At 40.0% G+C, this 22795-nt stretch overlaps 1 protein-coding gene across 2 annotated transcripts in view; it reads left to right on the top strand.

The window, feature by feature from the left end:
- Positions 1-22795, top strand: part of GRIN2B (glutamate ionotropic receptor NMDA type subunit 2B) — a 402656-nt gene that overhangs the window by 249374 nt on the left and 130487 nt on the right. The gene's annotated exons all lie outside the window — the stretch shown is intronic.

The following is a 22795-nucleotide window of genomic DNA, read 5'->3' as shown; positions in this document are numbered from 1 at the left end:
CTTTGGAGGTTGGGTGATAAAATATTGGAGAACTATTGGACAGTGGTTCTCAAAAATTGGGTCTAAAAAACTGCATTGACTACCACATTCTAGTATTAGTCCTGCCCAACACACAATCCTGGGAGGGTTACTTAGTGTATCGTTCTTGGAGGACAACCTGAGTCATGGAGACTGCTGATTGAAAGCAAAATGTTTGCACTTCAAAGAGGTTGAAAAGTCATTTATTCAGGGCCAGCCCTGGTGGTCTGGTGGTTAAGTTCAGTGCACTCAGTGTTAGTGGCCAGGTTCAGATCCCGGGTGTGGACCTATACCACTCTTCTGTTAGTGGCCATGCTGTGGCAGTGACTCTCATAAAAGAAAAACAAGAGGAAGATTGGCAACAGATGTTAGCTCAGGGCAAATCTTCCTTAGGGAAAAAACACATCATTCATTCATTCACTGTTCAATCACCATTTTCTGGGTGCCACCCATCCTACTGGCTTTGTAAATACAGACATAAAAGACTAGGGTTCCTTCTCTTGAAGGGTTCACAATCTCCAATGACACAAGTGGCTGAGAAAAAAGCTGAAATACAAAGTGCAATCAGTTTTACATGAGGTTTTCCTGTGATGCTACAGTAAGAGCTGATATGAAAGATTAAGTGAGGGCATGCCTCTCCATGCCCAGGGGAAGGGGAGCATGTGGAGGTTTCTATGACCCCCAGTTTCCCCATTAATACATTTTAAGGCATAAGGCATCTTCAGCGTTACATTTTTTCCTCACAAAACTATTATCTAAAGCTATTAATAATAGGAACATGGTTTGCATTTCCTAGCTTTTACTCACAGCCACCCCTCTCCCAGTAGTGATCTCAGCCCCAGGTCCTCCCACCTTGAGAAACAATGACCATCTGAGTTCATGTCTTTGTCACCATTTCACAAACTCTGCAGAAATAATGGGTAAAACATTGTGCTTTTAACAGGACTAATTATCATCATTATTGTAATAACAGGATTTATACATTTCTTCCAGTTTGCAGGATACTCTCCCATATACCTACTAGACTTTCCAGAGAGGTGAAGCAACATGCTGTAGTCTCACAGCTAATAAGGGAGACCTACAACCCGAATCACCTGATTCTAAAGCCCCACAGGACTAGGTGCAAATCCTTAACAATCCTAAATGCTTTTACCATACATCCCTGGTGAAATGAAGATCCACTGTGATGTTGTAAATCTACAGATCAATTGAAGAACTCATGGGGAACACCACTGACACATAGCCCAGAGGTGAAGACTGCTGTCTGGAACCATGGCCGTGGTATACAGCAGCAAAAACACTGAACTGGAAATCAGAAGACCTGAATGCCAGCCTACACTCAACCTTATCCTTGCACAAGTCACTTAGCTTCTTTGTGTCTTACTCCTTTCATCTGCAAAATGAAGGGGGTGGGTCAAATGATCCTAAGGTTAAGAGCATAGACTTTGGAGCCAGATTGCTTGGTTCAACTCCTGACTCTACCACTTTCTAATTGTGTGACCTGAAGCAAGTTAAGCTCTTTGAGCCTCAGTTTCCTCATCTGAAAAAATGGGGATGATAACTGTGCCTAACTTATAGAATTGTCATGAGTCTTAAATAAGTTAATAATTTTAAGTGATTAAACTGTGTGGCTTAGGGTAAATGCTATATGATTGTTTCTTGAATTTAAAAGAATTGGTCCCTTAGCTCTAGGGTATTCTGATTCTTTGAAGCTTAGTTATTACTCGAAATGGAAAAAGAATGTACAATTTACAGAGGAACTGGTTCAAAAGAAGAATGCTGAAATGGCAAAGAGTTATGACAACTTCAGCCGGAAACTTGAGAAAGGGATATAGTATAATAAATTAGCAGTTTCATTGGTACGGATGGAAATTCATGGGCAGAGATCTTAGTAGGGAATCAAAGGGAGGTGGTGTAATGCTCTGGACCTTCAAGAAACAAAGCAGAACAATTGAAGATAAGCAAGAAGCTCGAGTCTGGTCAAATGGCCTGTGGTGTCATTAAGTTCATTGTGTAGTTAGCAGCAGCTGGCTTGCTCCTCCACCCATTCCCATTCCAAAGCCTGTTCTGGTTCTGGGCTCCCTCATCCTGGCGCTGACAGAATTCAGGGTCCAGAAGTTGATGCTTCTCTTCACATATCTTTGGGCCCTCTTCCCTGAAATTTGTTCCATATATACTTGTTTGGTAACCATTGCTTGTTAAGCAGAGACAAAATGAAAATATCCTGATTGCCTGCAGTCCGATTATTTGTAGTTTCCCCATAAATTGGTATACCCAAATAAATCCACACTATAAGGAGGCAGAAGCCTAAAGGCATCCATGTATCTGATCTGCTTGGTTTCCCTCATTCTTGGTCAAGCCCTGTCTCTTACTCATGCTGTGGCACAACCTGCAACTCTTAGCTGCCAGTTTAGCTTAAGAATCAGTTATTTAAAATGGGACCCTAAGTCTTGGCCTCCTCATCTGTGTGACAGAAGGACACCTTGCAAATGTGTTATGGTGATTAAATAAAATAAAATGTGTGAACTCATCAACTACAGCACTGCTACCCTCCTGCCTTACTCTTATTCCCTCTCACCTGTCCACCCTCCTTCTCCCTTCCCCTGCAACTTCCTTTCCTCTCATTTTTCCTTTCTTCCTTGTATTCAAAGGGACACAATTGGGTGACTAATTCCTGATCTGCTTTTTGGTTTCCACAGAAGGGGATCTGATCCCCCCAGGGGTCACTGTTTTCCTGAGGCCAGATAGTTACAATGGAGGAAAACTGAACTGGGAATGAGGCGCAGTCATGCCCAGGGAAGAGCAGTTTCAGAAGGGGCTTTTGGTAGGCACAGGCAGAAGAGATTGCAATGGCTATATTTGCATTAATCTTCCATCTCAAGGAGTTGTTTGCCTTTAACTTATGTCTGAATTTACTGATTCAGGTGAAGGGAGAAAAAAGGAAGGAGGAAATTATTATCTCTTGAGGACCCACTATGTTCTAGATCCTATAGTAGAAAGTGTCAGGCAGTAATTTTTGGAGGCAGTGGTAGGGCCAGGAGCAGTCTCAGGATTCTTTAGCTTGCCTCTAGTTTCTGCTCCTCAGAAGCAGCCTGTTTTAGCCTCTGTGCAGGGAGTTTATGTTGGCAACAATCTTTGGGAGCAGAAATTAGAGACTAGGAGAGTGAGCTAGGGAAGGAGGGAAAGCCAATGGAAGGAGCTTTACTGAGCTGATGAGCCAGTGGGTGACTAGTGCTTGATCCCATCAGGACTTTGTCAGAGAGCCTTATGAAATGCATCTCAGAGCAGAGTCAAGTAAACATTCTCCATCTCACTTCATACTTCCAGTCTAACATGCCCACCTCTTTAATCTTCTGACCCCTTTTACAATATTTTGCCAAAGTCAGTCATTCCATCATCTGCCATCTCATTTGCTAGGCCACCAACCCAGGAGCTTCTTAGGAGTGCCTCTAGGAGGCTTTGCCAGGATCTTGCCCTTTAATTCACAGGAAAGTGCTCCCATGCCAGTAAATCCTATATCCCACTGTAGCCTACTCTGACTACCTCAGACTCCACTCCCACATATGCTCACTGTTTTCTGCAGGTCTATCTTAGCCAGGTCTTTCCATTGCATTTCCTTCAGTATGTAAGCTATTTCCTTCTAGCTATTTGCCCTTCTAGGGACTGTAGTTGTGTATGACCTGCCTCTAGTTATTGGCCTGGAGGGGATGAAGGGAGACAGGGGTACATATATGGGAGGAGAGGAGTCATATTGAAAGGCACCTGCCTCAGATGAGGTCTTTGAGGAGTCTCTAAGTAAGGTCAGGTGTCCTTCCTCTGGAAAAGGGGGAGGAGCTTCTCTTACCTTCTAAAACATTTCAAGAGAATCCTCCCTCACTGTCTACCCAAATGTCTCATGTTTGTCTCAGGGTCTCATTTTTTTTTTCTTTTAGAATTTTCACATAGGAGATATTACAGGGTTGTGCATTTAGTCTCTTTTTGAGCATTGTCACTTTCATGGTTCCTGGGTCTGATTTTCAGCAGTCTGCCCTTGGCTGCAGAAGATGGGAGTCTCCTTAAACATGGTTTAGAAGCCTTTCTGGATTTCACAGAATGCCTTGAGTTGATAGTTGGCTAACTTGACCCTGTCAGTTTCTTTTTTCAAGACTTGCAAATATATTAGCAAAGCCACCTGCCCACATTTTCTTCAAATACCAGAGCCACCACACAACCCAATATACCACCCTCTACCTCCACCTCATCCAAGTCCACCACAGGTGAGAGTCTTAGTATTTGTGAAGCTAGTCCATGCTAGGAGTTACCATTACACCACTTACCTCCCAGCAGTGGGGTCTTTGTTGAACTCCATAATCCCATCTTGAGGGTCTGATTTCTGTAGCTATTCCTAATACCAATGATCTTATCCTGAGTTCCCTTGAAGGCACAGGCTTAGCCAAAGACTTCTATGCTTATATGTAGGTAGCAGTTTTTTTGTTTACTTGTTTGTTTTTTTGAAAGTGACCCTAAGGAACAGGAGTTAGGGACCAGAAGAGTGAGACAAGGAAGAGAAAGTTAAAACAAGGATACATTATTGAGTTGAGCATTTCTGAAGGCAAGTGGTCCTTCATCCTGCCAGAATCCTCTAAATCTTAAGAAATGTGTGTTAGAACTGTGTACTTAAAGACAAAAGGGGAAGCATTTATTTATAGGCTGCCATTTCCTCTCCACTTCGATTTGCGTATGGCAGTTCCTTCACTACTGTACCTCATCATGGCAGCAGAGAAGCCCCAGGGCAAGAAGCCAGAGCTGGACAGGGTGGGCCTGAGGTGAGGTGCTACATGAAGCTGGCTGAAGCCTGAGCACAAATGGTCACCACGTTCATGACTGGAAGAGCAGGGGAGGCCAAAGGATTTGAAGTGGTGCACAAGCAATGCCTGATACACAGCCCCAATTAAACAAACTGCCCATTTCATGCCTGCCTCGAAGCAGTTGCACAACTCCAATTTCTCCTCCAAGCTGGCGAAACACAACCATGATGACAAAGCCACAGATCTCCAACTCCTGCCCAGCACTCCTGCTACATTTCCTACTATATTAACTTTCTCCTACTCCAAAATAACTTCACACTCTCTTCTCACTTCAAACCTATTACATCTCTCTCTCTAACTAGCACTCTCTGCTGCTAAATCCACCTCACACTTCATTGAGAAAATGAAATTATTCTGCCAGGAACTTCTTCATTTTCATGCTACAAAACCTACCTGAATTAGTACCCCTGCCTTCTGCCTTAACTCCAGGTACTGTGGATGAAGTCCACCCGTGTATTAGAGACCAACTCTTTACAAATAGCAAAGTCCTCGAGAAAGCACAAGAGCTTGACTCCAGATCTCTTGAACTCCTAAATTCTGGATCCCAGATGTTTTGCTTTCTTGAGGACTTGTCCATTTCTCTCTCTCTACTATACCATTTCCACCAGCCACAAATAAGTTCTAATACCTTCTATATTAAAAATAAAAGAAAAACAAAAAATACTTGACCACACATCTTCCTCTGCTTCTGTCATTTTTCTGTTCCCTTTAGTAGCAAAATGTCTTGAAAGAGTTGGCTGTAATTGCTTTCTCTGCTTCTGCACCCCCCATGCTCTCCTAATCCATTCCGTTCAGGTTTTCATTCATACCACATTAATGGAAGGACTCTCGTGGCTCTTGCCATAGTCACCAGCAATCACCATGTTGCCAAATACAGTAGTCAGTCGATTGCCATCTTGTTCTCTTTGTGGCATTTTCCTCATTGAAGTACTTGCTTTTTTTGCTTTTCATGAAGCCACTCTCCTGTGATTTTCCTCCCATCTTACTGACCAGTTCCTCTCAATCTTCTTTGCTAGCTCCATTTTTTCCTCCACTTCTAAATGTTGACTGTCCAAAGGACCCTGTTTTGGGCTCCCTTATTATTATCATTATTGTTTTTAAATTTACACAGATTTCCTAGGTGACTTCACCTGGTCTATGGCCTTACATATCCTCTATATGCAGTGACTCTCAAGGATCTATCTTCAACTCAGACCACTCCTCAAAACTCTAAACTGACTATATAGTTATCTGCTAAACATTTCCTCACAGTATCTGGAAGGCAGCTAAAACATATCATGACCAAAATGGAAATTCATCTCCCCTTTCAAATTGCTCTCTCTTCAGTCTTCCATGTCTCAGTAAATGGGCAACCAGATTCACCTCATTGCTCGAGTTTTCCTAAAACTGCTACTTTTTCTCACTCTCACATCCAAACATAAGCAACAGCTATTGAGCCTGCCTTCTCATCATATAAATCAATTGACTTTCCTTTCCACCAATCACAGATCCAAGGTGCCAGCATCCTTTTCCTGGATCACTGCAAGAGACTCCTAGTTGCCCTCTGCACAGGGTAGCCAGAATGAATTTTTTAAAAAAGGAAATGAGATGATGTCGTTTCAAAATCCTCCGTTGGCCTCCTGTCACACTTAGAATTAGGTGTTAGAAACCCAACACCTTCCCGCCGTACTTTATCTGTTACTCTCTTTTCTCAGCTGTTGTATCCCAGCTGCATCCCCTTCCTTTATTTTCCTCAAATATGCCAAGCTTCTTCCTGCCTCAGGATCTTGAACATGCTCCCCCCTCTTCTTGGCATGTTCTTATCTAGCCAGCTCACTGTGTTGTTTAGAGCTTAGCTTAACTGTTCCTACCTATCCTAGACACTCTCTATTGTATGACTGACTAATTCTCTGAATAGCTAGTATTGTTACTATTTTATTGTCTCAATATTATGGTTGTCCTTTGTTTATTATCTATCTCTCCCTTTAGACCTAAGTATCAAGAGTCTAAGGTCCATGTCTAATTTGTTCATAGCTGTTTCTGAAACCCTAATCCCAGTACAGAATAAACTATATGTATATATATATATATTATTTATTTAATTTATTATTTTATTGAGGTCACATTGGTTTATAACATTATGTAAATTTCAAGTGTACATCATTATATTTTGGCTTCTGTATAGACTGCATTGTGTTCACCGCCAGAAGTCTAGTTTCCATTCATTACCAGCCAAATGTGCCCCGTTATCCCAACAATATATCTTGAAGGAGCAAGTAAGTAAAAATTGTGCACTTAATTTACAAGAGCAACTTCAAGACAAATCCTGTAGTCTTGCTCCTTATGACCAGATTGCTGCCTGCCTCCCACCCCCACCCCAGGATCTCTCTATGTGAACATTCTAGGAGCCCCTACTATGAATAAGATGTTTGTTTGGTTAGGACTTTGCCAAAATAAATTTCAGAGGATGAAGGGTCTTTGAAGAATGATGATAGGATAGCCATAAGATTGAGGGCTTACTCTAGGTTTCTCTAGCCCTTCAGAAATCTGCTAGTGGAAGGAAGGAAATCAGGGACTTTAGTTCATGTTTCTTCAACAACTTGCTTTTTTACAATACTGTGAACCTTAGCTTAATGTACTGTTGGTGAACATTCACCAGGAAATAGTTCTGCCACTGAATTAAATACTTTCCTTCAAGGTCTTCAAGATGACTTTTTGCTCTAGTCAGTTTTACTTCTTAGATACGTTAGTGCCACTCCCTTTCCATCATAGCAAGTCCTGTTCACTGGTCTAGATCATCTGACAGTGCTAGAAAGGGCATGTCATTTTTTATTGGGGAATGTAAGAAAAGAAAGACTGCTTGGTTGAATTTGCCAGAACTGAGGAGCCAGATGCCCTGTGACAGATGCCAGGCTACAGGTGGCTGGAAAGTGACATAAGTCAGGGGATTATCCACATGAGAAGGTTATTTTTTTAATTAGACAAAAACAGGCTGACTCGACATTTACCTATGTCTCCATTAGTTCCAGAGGTTGAGACTCAGGCTCATCTGTTTTATCTTTGTCAGTTCTCCCTCCATACTGTAAGTGAACTACATCATTCCCAGGACCAGCTCTTTCCCAGCTTCACATAGGAACCCATGGTTTGGGTTAATTGTCCCCTCTATCCATTTAAAGGTACAAAAGGGAGCTGAACTGGAACTCTTCCACAATTCATGCAGTAGTGCTGTGGTTAACCAGTTTTGGTGCTTGCAGGCAGAGGCTCCAGAATCTTAATGGACAGAGCATCAATTAATGGGAGTGATTGCGCTAGCAAATTGCCTTCCATTTCTATGAAATAACAAAAGAATTGCCTTTGACCCTGTGGTCCTACAACAGCTACATTTCAAAAGGGACAAGTTAGCATGAGAATGGATTTCTGAAACAGATCCAATGTAAAGATGTCAAAAGTAGCTGTGTGAATTTGATATCTATGTTTTGGGCTTATCACAAGTTTTTATGCATGGAATAGAGCTCTTTAGACAATGAACAGAAATGCTCGTGTACCCTGTGCATTGTGCTGTGATGGTCTCCTATTCAAGTGCCACTGTTTCTCCTCTTACAATGATATGGTGAGAAACCAGAGTGTTACCACCAGTTTGGTTGTTTGGAAGGTCTTCTCTTGACTGGATTTCCATACATCATCAAATATTTATTAAAATTTTTTGGAGAATTTAGACATTTTTCTAAAAACAAACTATGTTTGTGCTTTGGAATTTACAAGAAAGTACAGGGATGACTTATTGATTCTTGTCTGATTAGTGTGAATGAGTGAATTAAGGAGCAGGTCTCCACTAAGTGTTCATTTGAATGGGAAAAAGCAAGTGCAAATGAGTGACAGAAGGCACTATATATGTATTTATTCAGGGGATTGACTCAGGAAGCGAGTGGATCAGTGTGCAAGAGGAAGATAGTAGTGCTAGGTTGTACACAGGAGTGTCAGTCTCCTTTGTTGGATGGTGTGTGTAGGTCAGCCCCTGGCTTCTGGGAATGGGAGAAAGTGAGTGATGATGGTTGAAAGTGAATGTGTGTAAGTGATTCCAGTGTGTGAGTGGTGGATTGGGGAGGATTCATGTGAAAGCAGGTGTGTGGGTGAGTGGATGGTGGCCTCTCACCAACATCGTGAGTGGTTGAGACTTAGCATGTGTCTGAGCAAAGTAGGTGGGGCAGTGCTCTTGTCTATTTTAGAGTGGAAGGCTTGGTAGATAGGGCATCTTTAGTCATTATGCATGTGGCTGAGTTGGAGAGAGGTACTCAGTGAAGCATGTTTTCTCCTCTGTGTTTCCACTTACGGCATAAAGGGAACCAGTGATTGTACCCCTTCTTAAATTAAATACACCAAAGCCACGTTATCAGTGATAGTCCTGTGGTGCATTAACTTTCTCATCTCTAAGCTTAACCTCATGTGGCAGAGTTTGCCTACCAGGGATGTCACGTGGTTGACTAAAGGGGCTTCCAGATCCTTTTTAGAAGCTGCTGTGGGAGGCAGCATTATGATTTCTCTTATTTACATTTTAATCATCTCCAGTCCCACAGAGTTTCCTAGAGAAGCTTCCTAAGACCACAAAATACTGTAGGGCAAAGCAAGCAATTTATACCTGGGTGTAAGCCAGCAACAACTCCCTGCTTCTCCCGCTCACCCCACCCATTCATCTGTGAAACTGCTTCCATCCAGGTGTTTGCCCTTTTTTCCCTGGTTCTTCCTCCCTAGCACTTGAAGGCTCGTGCGGACTGTCACAGCTGATTCTCTCCTTAAAATACTCCTATTTGAGTTTCTTGAATGATCACTCTGAGAGGCTTTGTCTCCTCACCTTAAAAGAGGGAAAAGGAGGAGGAAGAGCAGCATGTGTGTAGTATGCAGGCAGCAGAGATGCTGTTCTGGGACCTGGAGTTCTCCCACGCTGTTCTGGAGAATTGCACAGCAGCTAAATCCCTGCTAGGGGGTGGAGGAGAGAGAGAGAGAGAGAGAGAGAGAGAGAGAGTGTATGTGTGTGTGTGTGTGTGTGTGTGGTGGGTGGAGTCCCATCCCAGAATAGGAGGCTTTGGTGACCATGTCAAGCATAGGGAGAAAGCTGTTGCCCATGAGAGGCAAAAGACTTTCCCATCCGTAAGGAAAAGCAAGGAGTCACCCTTTTAGATACCAGAGACAAAGGAGGTCCTGGAGGAGAGAGAAGAGGAAAGATAATAGAGAAAAAATGGGAGGGAAATGCCCCAAGGAGTACCCTTTCTTGTTGAGAGTGGTGCCTCAGTGTCTGACCTCAAGCCCCTGTACCCCTTCTGGGATTTGCTTACCTGTTTCTTCCTCTAAGGGAAACTGTGGCCACAGAGGAGACTACTGCAGAGGACAAAGAGATCAAGAGACTGATTTGCAGAAAAAGGATGGGTCTGTTTTCCACTTTGGATCCCCCACCCACCTGCAGGCTGGGCTTTCACCTCCAGCTCCAGTGCTTTTGTATTTTTCACTTGATTTATGGCAGTGAATGCTTACATGGAGTGATTTCTGAGGGTGGTGCAGGGATGGGAAATCCTTAAGAATAAGTTGACCATCTGTTTTAAACAAAGGAGATGGTCTTGTCAGTTTTCTCACTTCTACTTCATTATCATTCAACAAATATTTACTGAATGCCTACTGGGTGCAGATTCTGTGCCAGGAGCCCTGTTGTTCCAGCTACAGAGTTAGGCACATTCACAAAGGTACATTCACAAACCATATTTAGTTTGTGATGTGATATTTTTGTACAGTTGGTATTATGTCATTTTACATAAGAGAAAACTGAGGCTAGGGGCCAGCCCCATGGCCAAGTAGTTAAGTTTGCGTGCTCTGCTTCTGTGGCCTGGGGTTTCACAGTTCAGATCCTGGGCGTGGACCTAGCACTGCTCATCAAGCCATGCTGAGGTAGCATCCCACGTAGAAGAACTAGAAGGACCTACAACTAGGATATACGGCTATGTACTGGGGGGCGTTGGGGGGAAAAATAAAGAGGAAGATTGGCAACAGATGTTAGCTCAGGGCCAATCTTCCTCGCCAAAAAAAAGCATACCTTTAAAAAAAAATGCCTGAGGCTAATAGAGTAATTTATCCAAGGGTTGGTGATGGAAATAATATTCCAAGAAGGTTATTCTGCTTAATTCACGTAATTCTAAAGGTCTTTTCATTATTCTGCACTGTCTTGTTTTTACCTCAAATTAAAATTTTGTTCTATTACCAGGAATTGCCATGTTATGCCTGTTTTCTGAGCTGCAGTATATTTTAGTCAGCCAGACCTGCTTATGAATCTCAGAACTTACTAGCTATTTAATTTGTATGAAACTGTCTGCACCTCAGTTTTACCAATTGTAAAAAGAATATATTAATTCATAATTTCAATGGTTTCTGTGATGATTGAGTGAATATATACACATACATATGTGATAAGAACTCACTCTTATTTTCTCTGGTTGCACAAGATTTTCTATAGTTCTTATTCTTATGATTGAAGAACAAGGATGGGCACGGTACGTAGAGGTGATGAATAGGAAGGACTTTCTCAGTAAAAAAGACCAAAGATTGTAGAACTAACACTACAATCTGTGGACAGGTTGGGAATAGAATGATAGGGATACTTGGCAGTTCTAAATCCTCTCTATTTTATGTCCTACTGAAGAATATTACATGACATTCATTCCCAGCAGACAGATTAATCCTTGAACTCAAATTGTGAAAAGGAGAATTTCTTTCATTGAAAGCCTTTCTTTCTACCTTTCTTTTTCACGTTCATCCCATAGCACTGTCTTTTGTCCTTCTTGAAAAATTCAGCCTTGATCTCTTATATGGTGTGCTTCTCACTGCACTGTCTTTCAAAGCATCTCATATTTCATCTGCTGTGGTCCAGTGTGACAGTGAAGTGCATGGCCTACTCAGCCATGGTCTCTCTGAAAGAGTAAGATATTGAACATCAGAAAAACATTGGGTATGATGCCTCTGTGATATTACTGTGGGCCCTGGGAGCTTAGGGCCTTTTCACATTAGGTGCTTAGATTAGTACTGGCTTATAGTACAGCCTTTTATTTCAGCATCTTATTTAATTTCCATGTCTTCTATGAAGTTTGCTCTTACTTTACCTTCCCACACTGTGCTCTCCTGTTTCTAAACGTGCACAGTATATATTGCCTGTTGCATCATCCTAGTCTCACTTCTCTGTTTAATTAATGGACGTTTCTTAAGTTGTTTTATTCAAGACTTCGTATTAGGTTTGCTGTCGCTAGAGATAAATTAAATACACAGTATTCTTATCTCTGAGGAGTTTTCAACCTGGTAACAGTTTAGGTCAACTATCCATTGATACTTTAAGTTCTGTTATTTTTTTTTAATCCTACAGAAAGGATTTTGTGGCTGTTAGCTCAGTCATTTTGGACTCAGATCATTACGCACAGGGTAATGGTTCGGGAGTAGATATTGGAGAGGAAGTGAGCGAACACTGGAAGAAACACACCTCTGTCTTCACTTTGCATAGGAATCAAATTCTTCTGCTTTCATAAATCTTCTGGTTAGAATTGATATGAAAAATTATAGTGGCTTGAAAAAGAACTTGCTCTTATGACATCATTATGACGTTTGTTTTGCTTTGTCATCAGGGGGTCATATTTTGCAGTATGCTCTGGAGCTCATATAATCCTACATTGCTCATTTGAAATATTAGCGTTCAGGTTCCCTGAGATCATTCATTCAGAACATAAGCTCCAGATTTCTTAAAATGTTATTTTTACCTGCACAATAAGTAGCTAGTCTAATAAACAGAGAAAATAGTTCGAGGAGCCTTTCATTCCTTTACTTGCTCACTCATGTATTTATTGATTCATTTTACAATCATGCATGCATTCATTCAAAACATTTGCTATTTATTGCATGTTACTTATCTTGGAGGGTGAGGAATGAAGGCAATTCTTTAACCTTCTATGCAAGTCTAGTCCTGAAAAGCCTACTATTATTAAGAAATTTGGTAGTTATAATTTTGTTAACTCCAGCCAGAAAGAAAAATATTTCTCAGTCGGATGATGTAAGCTTAACTTGAATGCTTTTAGATAGACTCCTGGAATTCGCTTTCTGCCATATCTATAGTATTCTAGGAGTAGCAAGTATGACATGGAGGACGATAACTGAGAGGCTTCAGAAACGTGAATGAATGAATACATACATAATAATTATTTTAAGAATAGTTTACCCTGTCGGGTCATTTTTAAAAAAAATTTGGCTTAGTCTTGTTAATGAGCGTTGTTGTCTTCTTCATTACTATCACCATCGTAACCTCCACCACTACCATCATCCATCAGTATTTAGCACCATAAGACCCATGGTATACCGTATCCTAGGCACCATGAGAATCAGAATATTTACTGAAAAGAGTGGACCACTGTTTCCAGGATCTTGGCAGCTAACTTAATTTTAACAATGTGGTTATAGTGCATAGAAACAGATTTCTTAGAGTTTTGAAATCTCTTGGCAAAACTCTTTACTTTGGTTTTCTAAAGAATTTGATGTTTTGTGTCGTAAAATGTGTTCTCAGAACATTTGATCTTCTGAGTCTTTCTTATCCTTTTTGGCGTAAGTGGAAGGCTAGGTACCCTCCTAGAGTTTCCCGTTGGTCTTGAGATTAAGAGGCAGTATCAATATCGTTCATTGAAGTTCATAACCCACAGAATGCTTAAGACCCAGCAGGGCTCTGTGGAATGGGGTCATTTTACAGAGAAGATATGACCTCCTTTTCAAAGAGCTAGGAGTCTAGGTCAGCTTTAAATCGCAAGCATAGAAACAATATTTCTTAGAATCCCAGAATCCCTAGGGAAGCTATTTCTCTTCAGTTTCTCTAAAGAAAGAATGGTTCTTTGTTTAAAAATCTCCTTCTTATCAGGCCTCTGTCATGGACTATTTTTTTCCCACCATATCAGAGGAAGCATCTTACTGAATAGATCTGCTTTCCTCCTGTTTTCTGGGAATTATTAAAAGAGCTGACTGCAAACAGATTTTTACTGTCTCAGTGTGGACTTATATCAGGTAGCACCCAATAAGACTTGACAAGCTGACATCTCCTATCCATCAGCAGTGATGGGTGGAGGAGGGACAACAGGAAGCAGCAAATCTTATTCCCACCCACTTCTGAGAGACAGACTTTAGTTGAGTGATATAGGGTCCATTTTTAGAAATCTATCTAATTTCTGAGTTGGAGTTTTGGGCATTTTGCTTCCGGAATATAGGACTAGAAACAATACCCACCTTGTGAATGCTAAACAGAAGTTGAAAATTACATTCTCCTTGGGTCACAAAGGAGCACTAAGAATGAGTCCTTAGGAGGAAGGAAAAAAAATCCTTACAAAACACCGGTGACAGAGCATCTTAAACAGTCTGCATTGTTTTCCAGCCAGGCATTGTAACAACTCTGTGTGATTGGTAATGATGGCAAGCTTTTGTTCAGAAGAAGGAAAGATCTTGTAAGCGCAGATTTCCAAATATGTAAACTGTATAGCAGCAACTTTTATCCCATTCTCTCCTTACTTTGCTTTCTTAAGCATCAGTGATACTGATTTAAAAAAATGGCAAAAACTACAACCAAATTCTGAGTTGTTCACTTATGTAATTTTTGTTTACATGTGGATGTGTGAAATATTAATGAATGTGACTTCTTGTTCTGTTAAGAATATGTTAGAAACACTGATAGCTCGTTCTTAAGAAAGAAGTAATTCATGGCTGCTCTTTCTTTGGAAGAATACAATTTGCTTAGACAATTTTCAGGATAATTAGATTCTATGATTCTTTTGGAAAGAAGTTGGTGCCTCTTTAGGTGGAAATCATACTGACTGTCTTGTGTAAGCTGGGGCCCTCTTGAATATTGAGGTTTAAAGCCCTAAGGTCAATGTTCTTTGAAGATCATTTGCTAAAATTATCAGGACTAATGAAAATGGAGATTTGGTAGAATGAAATCATCAATGTCTGCTAATTATGTTTGCTAGGAGCATAAAAGTAACATGCCAAGTGAACGGGGAGTGGGAGTAAAAAAGTCATCTTATTAACTTAGAACGGCTTTGAACCAAGGATGTTAAAAGAAGTACCTAACATTTCTCAAATGCATTGTAAAAGTTTCATTTCTTATTGACTCCCTGTTACCTGTTATACTTTTTTAAATTCCTTGTATTCTACCTATGTTTTAATTGTTTGCTATTTCATTATCTGAGTCTAGATGGTAAGCATCTTGAAGGGAGGACTCTATGCCATTTATCTTGGATTTCTTGTATTGCTTAGCACTTTGACTTGCACACAGATATGCTCAGTAAATATTTATTAAAGTGAACTATGTTGAAATGAAAAAATATTTACACTGTAAAATATTCTGAATGTAAGTTAGGAACCAAGAGAAACTGTGTCCAAGAACTGTTTGAAGATGTGAAGGTGACTGGAACCTTGGGAGACAGTAACCATATTAACTTAGGGTTTAAAAGTTTGAAGTTAGAAAACATATAACCTATACTTTGTGGAGAGATATTTCAAAAACTGATAGAAAAGATTGACTTGACTTGATGGTCAGAGACTCTAAAATATCCTCTAAAGATATAATTATAATGAAAACATAGCACACTATGTATTTGAACATACGTTTTAGGTATATATTCAGTGAGTTTTGACAAATGCCTTCATGGGTGTAACCTACACCTCTATCAAAATACATAATATTTTCATCACCAAATTTTGCCTCATGCTCTTTCTGGGTCAATCCCTACCTTCGCCCTCAAAGATAACTGCATCAGTTTCTTTCACCATAGATTAATTTTGCCTGTTTTAGAACGTCATATAAATGCAGTTATATAATTTATATTATTTTGTGTCTGACTTTCTTTGCTCAATATAATATTTTGAGATTCACCCATGTTGTTCCATTTATCAATGATTTGTTCCTTTTTTTAAGCTAAGTAATATTCCATTGTATGAATATGTTAGAATTTGTTGTTTTCTGTTGATGAACACTTGAGTTGTTTTCAGTTTTTGGCTATTATGAATAAAAACACTTTGAACATTTTTGTTTATGTCTTTTTGTGGACATATGTTTTCATTTCTCTTGGGTAAATACCCAGGAGTAGAATTCTTGCTTCATAGGTTGGGTTTATGTTTAACTTTGTAAGATATGGCCAAACCATTTTTAAAAGTGGTTATACCATTTTATATTCCCACGATAAATGTCTGAAGGTTTCAGTCAACAGGAATGTTATAGAGGAAACTGGAAGTCTGAAAGCGCAAAAAGGGAATGCTGAGAAATAATACCTACAGGAACAGTTATTATTCCTAGAGCTAGGGTTGTTGTTATCAGAATTCCGAAGATTAGAAGAAGATATAGTCATGGTGCCCCGTGAATCTGGTATGATACTTAGAGCTCCAAGGAGGACGTAATTCCCAACCTCTCTTGTTACTTTTAAGTCACTGACACTTTTCTCTGCCATCAACATTCTGGTTACTGAGTCCATTCCCTCGGTATTTTTTATTTTGGCTATTATATTTTTCAGTTCTAAAATTTCCTTTTTAACTTTTGTTTCAAGGGTGTTCATGATTGCTCGTTTGAGTATTTTTATAATAGCTACTTTAAAATTTTTTTCTGATAACTCCAACACATGTGTCATTGCATTATTGGTGTCTATTGCCTTTCCCCATACAAGTTGAAGTTTTCATGGTTTTATGTATGCTGAGTAACTTTGGATTGTATTCTGGATATTTGGAATATTATGTTATGAGATTCTGAGCCTTGTTTAAAGCTACTAGTTTGGCAGTACTCTAAATTCTGGTGTTCTTCCCAATCTGCCTCTTGATATTTGATTCAGAGAACTCAAATAGCTGTTTCATGCATTCTGTCTAGGTTTTATAGTTATGTCCAATGGGAGAAAAAATTAATCATATGTTTACTGTATTTTACCTGGAATCGGAACCAGTAAGCTTGAATTTTGAAAGCATACATTCACAAGATAAAAGAAAATCCACTTATTTATGTACCTAGGTTTATCATTTATTATCTGGTTACCACCATTAGAATTTGAGCTTCACAAGGACAGGGATCTTTGTTATATTAACAATGAATCCTTAGTACTCAGAATAGTTTCTGAAATGAAATAAATATTATAAGCATTCAAGAAATATTTTGGAATGAATGAAAAAAGCTAATAAACAAGAATACACTAGTGTACACTGAACACTATTGCAAGAAGATAATTAGAATGACCAATATTTGTGACCTTGTACAAGTTGATTAACCTCTGTGTGTATGTATCAGTGTTTTCTTTTATGTAAAAAGGAAATGATATTTATTTCACAGGGGAAAATAAAATATGTAAAGTATTTAACACATGGTTGGTGCTCAAAAAACCTATAGATTCAGTATTTACTTTCCACTCTTCTTCAATGCAGAGACAATAAAGATAGCTTTTAAAATTTGGAGCAAGAAGAATAACTAAATGATAGGCTCATTTCATGGGGCAATTGGTTTTATGTAAATAGATGATGAATGAAGGCAGAAATACTCCACTCTTATTTCTCTTCTATCTTCTCTATTAAGGAAAAGGATCTTCAAATGGAAAAGGATAATGTCATGGGCTTTGAAGTTATATTGGTTTCATAGGGGACTTTTCTTAACCTCCCTCAGACCAAGCCCAGTTCTCTCCATAAAATGAGAATAATAATACCTACTCCCACAGAGCTGTTTTGAGTGTAACAGGATAAAAATTATGGATGTGAGGGGGAATGGGAGGACATAGGCTCTTCTTATTCTCCAGCCTGTCAAAGAGCCAGCTCAGTTCCAAGACCAATTCTGATGGTAAATAGGTAACCTTATTATTTTTGCTCTATTGACATTTTGGTTCTGTATTCCTGGGCTAAGTTTGACACAACTCTGCCTGCTGAGTCACAGCCTACTTCACCTTGTTCCTACTGCATACAGCCTATGACTTCTTTGGTGCCTGCATACCAAACACCACATCCATCAGGCTTCCAGCGTTGCTTGGAAATCACCTTGGATCCACACCAGAGCAACTCTGTACCACAGCTCTTTGGGAGACCTGGAAGCCTGTTCTTCTCACCCATTGTTGCCCAATAGTCTTGTTCAATATTTCACCTGTTACCAATTCTCAGTGCATCATTTCTTACCAAAGAATTTTATCTCTTTCCTTTATTCTTTTCTGGCATTGAATAGGAATATCCCTAATAGCATTTCCTAAAACCTAAATTAGTCAAGTTTTTTCCACTCTGCTGCCCACCAAGCATCCATATTTTATACATCCTCACCGCCTCCATCTCACCCATGCCCTGCACCAAATAGGTGACAAGTGAAAATGTCAGGCTTTATGACTGCCACACAGTGATGCAAGAGATCTGGTAAGCATTCCAAAAATATGCCTTGACTGCCTTGATTTAATTGTTCATTGATACAACACTAATGACCTTTTCTTTAGACTGCTACAACATTTTAAAGACTATGGGAAGATGCTGTTAATGTCTAGGAAATTATATAAATGTGTAGCAAATGGACATCTCTATGAGTATCTTCAGCTCAGTTTTATTACTCTTTGACATCATAGCTGTTGAATTCAGGGAGAGGATGTAGGGAGTGAATATGGAAAAGGGACCAGAGTCTTCCTCTCCAAAGTCACAGGCCATCATTTAAAATATGTCCTTTAGAGAGTGTGAGGAGACCTGCTGTGTTGTCTAGTGTGGAGATCTTCTGAGATGCCACCTGATGCCAGGGTAGATCTGCTATTCTTTAATGAATCTCTCTAGGATGAAGAAGGAGCTACAGAGCCTTAATTAATAGGGTGAGAGTGACAGGATTGATATTTGGTAGGTTCTTCAGGAATGAAAACAAAATGAGACTCCCATTTACCATCTCAGAAGGAAATGAAGGCTAAGGAGCCAAACCCAAACTATAAGAACATTTTCATTATTATAATCTTGTCTTTTAAAAATTCATCCCACTTATTTATCAGCCCATACTAATTAAGAAAATATCGTTGAACAGAGAGGAGCTTGTATACTGGTCTTCATGGGCAGCAAGAAGTGAAGGGTTGGAGAGACTGATTTTCACTCCTTAGCCAGGCTTGAGTGAAGAGATTTTACAAGAAATAATGAATGTGGTGGAAGTTCCTAAGAGGAAAGGAAAGGAGACTGCATCCTAGGAGCCTGCATCAAAGGGAGAGAAGACAGCCCTGGGAGCTATCTGGGCCCAGAAGGATGCCCTGCGAAGTGGCAGGCCAAAATTTCTCCCACTATAGTTGACTGCCAACCTTTTGTCTCTGTAACTCTGAACTGAGGCAAGCAGGGGTCACAGAGCTCTGATGGGAGCAATAACACAGATTCCAATGCAGTTGTGTGCTGAAGGAGATGCGCCTCCTGGCTTGGGGGATTTGGTAAATCTTCATAGAGAAGGTGACATCTAAATTGGGATTTTAAGGTGGTTAGAACTTTGATGATCTGAAAAGGAGTGGAGGGTTAATTCCCAGCTCAGGCTAGAGGGAGAAGTGTCTGAGACTTATTTGGGGGAATACTGCTATCCAGATAGCAGTACAGCATACAGCTGGCGCTTTAGATCTGTGGGAAGCATGTTGATGTACTGGAAAATATGGTTAAATAATGAGTCTGCTTTGGCCTTTTAATTTTCTCTACTGATTGAGTTCTGCTTAGGTCACTAGAAGAAACTTTATTTCATTTGTAACCATTTAGTCTCCCACGGGGAAAATATGAGTTTATGCATTTTTCTTTTGATCTTGACAGTTAGTGCAAGAATATGATCGTACTGGAGGATGGCACTTCTGATGTCTATTCAGTATTTAATTCTAGCACTAATCCCTGCTTTTACTCAGCCTTATTGATCCTCAGCCTTTTGCCAGTTCCAATATATTGCTGTGAGCAATGAGATACCAGAAAATTCTGTTAGAGTCATCAAATCAAATGGTTGGAAGGGACCTCTAGAGGTGGTTGTGCCTCTAGGTAGATGATTTCCAAAGCCCGGCGAGAGAGTTTTTTATTGTCTCCTTGAAGCACTCTAGAGATGGAGACTGGCAACCTCGCTCAGGTAGTTCTTTCTAGTAATTAATCAGCTGAAAGTTTCTTCCTTATGTCTAATTGAAATCTTTTCTGATGTAATTTAATTTATTTGCTCCTGTTTTGTCCACTGTGGGCCTGGATAGCAAATGATTACTACATCATTCCTAACACTCTTCATGAAGACAAGCTCTCATCACCTTTCTGCCCCTCCTTTATAAACTAAACAACTTCAGTTTCCTGTATTGTTCATCAAAAGGTTTATTTCCATGTCTTTAGTTATCTTTATTAAGGTTCCCTGAACTCTTGAGTTTCTCTGCGTTCTTTAAAAATAATTACTATAGTGAACAGAATAGTCTGAGTGTAAAATACTGGGAGATCTCGTTGATGGCTTTCAGTGTGAAGAAGCTCATGAGCCGTTTTCAGTGGAGATAAAAATAACTGATGCTAGGACCAGGTTTTAGGTAGTGCCATGGGTAACACAAGGCATTTTTATTTTTTATTATTGTTTTGACAGACTTAATATTATTTTAGTATACCTACATTTCTTTGGAATCTTTGTGGACATGGTCATATGCCTTTCTGTCATGAAATTACTTTTACATTATAAACCTAAAGAAGACAAGGCACTATGCCTTATATTGTTCATTCATTTTTTTGTCTAATCAATTTGGGAGTGTTTCGTCTAATGTATTTTAGAGTACTTTGTCCAAAGAATCTGAAATGATGGTTACTACAAGTAAGTGTAAGAGTGTATGGCATTTATTTCCTTATGAAACAACTTTGTGGTTTATAGTCAGGTTAAGGAGGTAATAGGTAATGGGGATAAGTTAAGGTGGGAGAGCAGGGGAATAAAATTCAACATTCATTAGATGCCTCCTCTATGTAAAGCACTGTGTTTCTTTCTCTACTGTGTAAGGTACTGTGGCTATACAAAAATGGGTAGAGACAGGGCGTTACCATTAGAGGAAAGGTAAATGAATGGATAGGATGGTCAAATCAGGGTATGTTTGTGTGATGACACTGTAGCGCACCTGGGTGCTAGAGAAGGAGCAATCTAAGGAAGTATCAGTTTGGGGATATTCCACTGAAATAAGTCATTTGGCTTTGATTTATCAGGTGGAAGGAAACTGGCTCCTCAAAATTTGAGGCTAAGTAAGAGATGAGGAATGAAAATACCAGTGACATGCATATTACTTATAAATGGGAAAATAATTGTAATAATGGTTAAAAATTTTGAGCTTTTACAATATTCCCTGCAAAGTGTTAATAAGTCCTTTTCATGTATTAATTCATTTAACCCTCACAACAGTGCTATGAGGCACATACTGTTTTATCTCCATTTAACAGAGACACAAACATGGAAGTGAATAGTGAGAAGCAATACAGGGAGTGGTGAGTATGAGAGGTAGGGAAGGAGTTCACTTGGAGATGCTTCCAGTAGGATTTAGTGAGGTGAGGGCACTAGATTAAGTTGGTATGTGGCTGCTTCTTGGGGTTGGGATGGCACTGGGGGATGATGTGATGACCAAGAAGGACTGTAATGCTGCAGGTGTTATTTCCTCATATTTCTGAAAACAGATGAATGCAGAATAAGTGCTATCTGTTGGTTGTGTCAGCATTTGGTTTGAGTCTTCAAGAGATGCTGAGTAACTGCATGTGCAGGGATTAGCCATATGAGCAGTGTGTTTCACAGGGTTCAGATCCTTCCTCTCTTCATCAGCCCATGCCCTTCCCCTCCGTTCTTTCTCTTTTCTCATCTAGGGTTGTGTTCTCCTCTAAGACTCCCTAGAGGCCATTTTCTCCTGGCCCCAGCCTTGGCTCTGCATGGCTGTGGTATGGCTCCCTATCTGGCTCAAATCCTCCTCACTGCATCATACCCTTGAGCGTAAACATCACTCTTGGCCTCCCAGTCTCAGCATCAAACCTTTCCTAACTGAGGATTGCAATGCCTTCTTCTCTTCCCATAACTGGATATGCCACCCTCATGACCCCATTATTACTTTCTTCTCTCTCTGATGAATCCCTGCCTGACTTTCATTTCTCCCTAGCCTTCAGACCTCCTCTCCTACTCCCCACCCCATCTTCACTCACCCCTAGCTGCGTCCCAGCTTCTCCTTCTTGTTGGATGATAGAGACAAGTGAATGCATGAGTTTGTGTACCAGGTAGATTTCTGTATGAGTCTAAGTTTGAATCTGAATGTGAGTGAGAATGGAAGTGAATATGCAAGGATATGTATAGAATTAAGCGTGTATTTGTGCCCATTTGTATATGTGTATATTTGTTCCCTGGGTGGGAAGAGGCAGCTGGGAGTAAATTGATTGAAATCAAAAAGATCCTGTGGTCAACCTCACTTAAAACAAAGAAAAGGTTAACTGCACAAAGATATACATAAGAAGGTGATTGTCCATTTGTTTTGTAAATTGAGAGCATCTTAAATTTCCATTATGAGAGGATTGATTAAGTTTTGATTAATTATTCAATAAAATATCATGTTGTTTTTTTTTTCTTGAGGAAGATTAGTCCTGAGCTAACATCTGCCAATCCTCCTCTTTTTTCTGAGGAAGACTGGCCCTGAGCTAACATCCATGCCCATCTTCCTCTACCTTATATGTGGGATGCCTACCACAGCATGGCTTGCCAAGCGGTGCCTTGTCCGCACCCAGGATCCGAACCAGTGAACCCTTGGCTGCCAAAGCGGAACGTGCGCACTTAACCACTGCGCCACCAGGCCAGCCCCAATAGTATGAGTTTTTAAAGATATTATATTACATATTCTTACTTGTGTATGTATAGAGAACAAGATGAAAGTATTAATTGAAAATAGAAGGTTAGAGCAGTTGTATGTAAGGTAATATGTATTTTTATT

The sequence above is a fragment of the Equus przewalskii genome, chromosome 5 (genome assembly GCF_037783145.1).
Source record: "Equus przewalskii isolate Varuska chromosome 5, EquPr2, whole genome shotgun sequence".
In the NCBI taxonomy this organism is placed as follows: Eukaryota; Metazoa; Chordata; class Mammalia; order Perissodactyla; family Equidae; genus Equus; species Equus przewalskii.
This window is presented reverse-complemented; position numbering and strand designations above follow the sequence as displayed.